The 4,587-nt window shown below is 36.2% G+C and overlaps 1 pseudogene; it reads right to left on the bottom strand.

Moving 5' to 3' along the window:
- Positions 1–3,032: 3,032 nt before the first annotated feature.
- LOC126633272 (agamous-like MADS-box protein AGL80) lies at positions 3,033–4,089 on the bottom strand (annotated as a pseudogene).
- Between the last annotated feature and the right edge of the window lie 498 nt (positions 4,090–4,587).

Raw genomic sequence — 4,587 nt, 5'->3', positions numbered from 1 at the left:
TTTTGTAACCTATCTCTGCCATTCTTGCTGCTGCGATTTTTTTCTTTCAAAGTCTAAGTCATGGCTGAAGAAAGTTCTATGAACCATGATGAGGAAACCCAACATAGTCTCTCTCCAAACTTCTCAGACATTGAGGTTAACACCAATCAACGTTTATGTTCAGTTCTCTTAAACGAGTTCAATTATCTTCCTTGGTCCCGAGCTGTTTCACTAGCTCTTGGAGGCAAAGGGAAGTTAGGGTTTGTAAATGGAAGCGTGGAAGCTCCAAACCGTTCTTCCTCTACATACGATGCATGACTCTGCAAAGATCAACTTGTCATGTCCTTGCTGCTCAACACCATGTAGAAACATGTTGCTGAAAATTTTAGCTACTCCAATTCCGCACATGATCTTTGGAAAGCTTTGCAGGATATGTATGGAAATCAAAACAACTATGCGCGGGTCTTCCAATTAAAGAAGGACATTGCCAGTGCTCAACAAGAAGGGAAAGCGTTTGTTCATTTGCTTGCAGGTGTTGGAAATCACCATGAAAGTAACTAGTATGGTGCGTAGATCAGTGTCAAAAACATGTTAATTCATCTTGCTCACATGTGTTGAATTGATTTATTTTATGAAGTTTTGCGATATTTTATTTGGACATGTGCCTATTTGGAATTTTTAGTTATGTATGTTGGCTACAAACATTGTTTGTCTTGTTATTGGTCTAATGAAAGTGATGCATGATTGTTTTGGAGATGTATTCACACCTGCATGTTATGTTGGTTTCATTAGATGAAGGACATCTATGTTGGCAGATTTAAGGCTTTAAAGAAGCATAAGCTGGACCTGAGATGATATAAAGTAAGACATTTTGATTTTTGGTTTAAAAGTTTTATCTCTTGATCATAATTTGTGTTTCATGTGAATGAGGATCTTAGCATGTGTGATTATGAAGGTTCTAGATTGTGTCAACCTTACAACCTTGTTAGTTCCATGTTAAGAAATGCATTTGATAGAAACTGCATTAAGGATGAGATGTAATCATTGTTACATGGCCACTAAAGTGACATTAATCTCCAATCTCAAGTATAAACGTAAATATTACATTTTGTAAACCAAGTGGGAGAATGTTGGATTTATCCAATATAAATCAACCTTTAAGTGATCTACTACATGTAATAGGAATGTAATATTGGAGAATAATGTTGATTGTAATTTGATATGTTAAAGATATCAATCCTACATAAGGTGTCTTATATTGGAAATAGGATTGATGGAATCCTTAATTGAATATGATTATGATACTTGACTTGGAGGCTAAGAAAGTAAGTTTAGGTTTCCTTTATGGATGGAAACCCTAGCTTTTAGCATATATAAAAACACCGGTCCCTATAAGCCCTAGAACACATAAAATAATGCTTCCCATAGAGTAGTTATATCTGGCTAGGTGTTTATAGAAGATCTTGGTATTGCCGTGCCCTGCTTCTTTTCATGTTTGACTTCCATGGCCACCATTGGAATCAGGTCAGTTACTCATTCTTTTGTGTTTTAATTGTATAACCTTATAAGGCTAACATCATACCCTTGTGAGCTCTTCTACTTGCCGCTGAAAGACGTATAGTTTTGACTTAATGCAACTTCTCACTTTTCTCTTTAGTCCATGAGTTTTTCTCCCACCTTGGGTTTTACCATAGCGAGGTTTTGTGAGTTTTGAGTTTTACCTTTTATGCATTCTTCCTTTGTTTTGAGACTCACATTCGCTCATTATGCCAACGACTTTATCAAATGTACTTACTTCATCGCTGAAGATTTGATGCGCCATGTGTTTGAGTATTTACACACTCCAGGGGGAGTGTTGCAGTCATATTAGATTAGGAATGTGAACGTGTAAGTCCTCTCGTATCTGGAATATCCTTATGGGATTTTACCATATCTCTTAGTCGTTCCTAGTGTTATCAGATGACCGTCTGTATTCTAAAACCGTCGTTTTTTATATTACCAGACGATAGTTTGAAATTGAACTGTCGTTCCTAGCATTACTAGACGAGAGTTTGTCTTCTAAAACCATCGTTATTTATATTATCAGACAATAGTTTGAAATTGAACTCTCGTTCCTAGCATTACCGGACGACAATTTGTATTCTAGAACCATCCGTTCTTTATGTTACAAGACGACGATAGTTTGAAATTGAACCATCGTCCCTAGCATTACCAGACGACCGTTTGTATTATGAAACCGTCGTTCTTTTTATTACCAAACGATGATAGTTTGAAATTGAAATGTTGTTCCTAGCATTACCAGACGACTGTTTGTAATATGAAACCGTCATTCTTTATATTACCAAAAGATAGTTTGAAATTGAACCGTCATTCCTAACATTACCATACGACAGTTTGTATTCTAAAACCGTCATTCTTTATATTACCAGACGATAATTTGAAATGAACCATCATTCCTAGCATTACCAGACGACAATTTATATTCTAATGAGCTTGCTCAGCTCCAGGCTCAAGCGTGGAAATAATGCAGGACTGGGCCTCCCATTAATTCCTGGACTATTATGCCTCTGCATGCTCATTAATTTGTGTTTGTTTTTTTTGTTGCTTAATTTGTGTTTGTGCTCAAACATTTTGGAGGGAAGAGACAGTGAGGCAATATTTTGTTGTCTGTTGAAAGAGATGTAATCGAATCTTGAGCCGATACATCACATGATATAATATAAATAAAAAAATGATAAAAAATATATCCTCTCTTCATTTATATAATAACATTGTGTACCGAGTGTGTTCTGATACATGGGAAAAATATCTAGTGGAGAGATTTAGTCTGAAAGTTGGGTAATTATTCCAGGACAGACTGCCTCATCATCTTCTCAAGTCAAACAACATGTGGTAACGTTGACCATCAGCTTAATTCCATCCAATAAGATGCATTTCTTTCTTGCTAAGTCGTCGGTTAATTCGTTGGTTGGTTTCGGGAGAGATGGTCCTTCAACAATGACCTTAAACAATGAGTTGATCTGCTTCAACACTGTCAAACTTACTAGCCTATTAATGCTTCGGAGTGTATAATACCAATGCAGATGTCGCAACCAACAAGAACTTGCAATTCACTAAGCCTGGACATCATCACAATTCACAATCGCAATTTGGTTGTGACGTGTGAGTAACAAATGAAAAGCAAGTGAAGTTTTCTTATTAAAATAAGGATCATGATCCTTAGTTCCTACAAAATTTGAGCAACAGACAATTGAGGGTTACTAAACCAAAATACTTGATCAAAATTTCAATCCCAAGGTTTCCGCAACCTTCCCACACCTCATCATATATTCCTTTGTTCATCTCTCATTTCTCCCTCGTATTTGCTTTTCATATCTAACCAAAAAGTGAAAACTAAAAACTAAATACCAAATAGTTAACTCGTCAAGCAACCCTACATTTCTTATTCTCCTTTGGTTTTTCTTCCAAACTTTATGCGGAATTGACATTATTGACGAAGGTTCTAAAGAAAATTCAGGTTGAAAGCGTCTCGTTGCTTAGTTACAATTTTCCATATCCTACCACTCTCCCTTCTTCATCAGCCTCTCACCATTACCCACTAGAGAGCCCACATTCCACACAAGAGGTTGCAAACGAAAGGATTCGAACGTTCAATTCTTAGTAATGAAATCAATTCTTTTATCCAATTGCTGATCAAGTCCGATCAAACTTTCAAGACAACCAGGATCAAGAACATTCTTACCTTCAAGGTATTCAATCAAAAGTAGCTTCTCCTCAAGTTCTTGATTCTTAAATCTTGCTCTTTCCAATTTTCTGTTCAGCTTGGATATATTGCTCTTGAGAAAGGATTCTTGATCCACCATGAACTTACCTTGCCTTTCTTCAGGTAAATTCTTGAATTTTTCGAGTAAATAAAATGCTTCCTGTGGAGAAGGCCACACGTCCACCTTGGTATCAGAAGGATTGTAAATAACAGTGCATGCAATGACCCCGCATAAAGTTAGTGATCTCGCTCAGCTTCCTGAAGAAACTTGCCTTCCTCTTTTTGAAGGTTGCTCTCCTGCTTGGTTCATGAGAAATCAATTCACGCTTTGTCCTATTTTTAGCCATGGTTGCATTGGAGATGGTTATAAAGGGAAGACCTTCGGGTCCTGCATACAAGGAGTCAACCTTCGTAATTCTTGCTCTTAACTGTAGCCTTCACGGATATAGGTATCACCTATAATTGGTCAGGAAAAGAGTAAGTATGGTATATGATTGAATAGGATTTCTAAATAAGATCTTCAGCATTTAGTTTGTCAACCGAATTCAGTCGGACAATGAAGTTTGTATTTCATTTAAGAATAAACAACCTTCTCAAATGATATTCAACATACGGCTAAAATTATTTGCCTGACCTAGTGCATTTTTAGAATATACGATACCTTCATGTCGAATCTGGAATTATTTATAGTGTTGTTTTCCACTGCAAAACTTTAACCATGTTTAGAGGAGTTCTGTTTTCTATTTTAAGCAGAAACCATACGATTCTTACATGCTGGTTTTGCATCCTAAAAATCAGATAAAATTATAAAATAATTATAAATAAATGAAAATTAGATTGCTGGC

The sequence above is a fragment of the Malus sylvestris genome, chromosome 8 (genome assembly GCF_916048215.2).
Source record: "Malus sylvestris chromosome 8, drMalSylv7.2, whole genome shotgun sequence".
In the NCBI taxonomy this organism is placed as follows: domain Eukaryota; kingdom Viridiplantae; phylum Streptophyta; class Magnoliopsida; order Rosales; family Rosaceae; genus Malus; species Malus sylvestris.
This window is presented reverse-complemented; position numbering and strand designations above follow the sequence as displayed.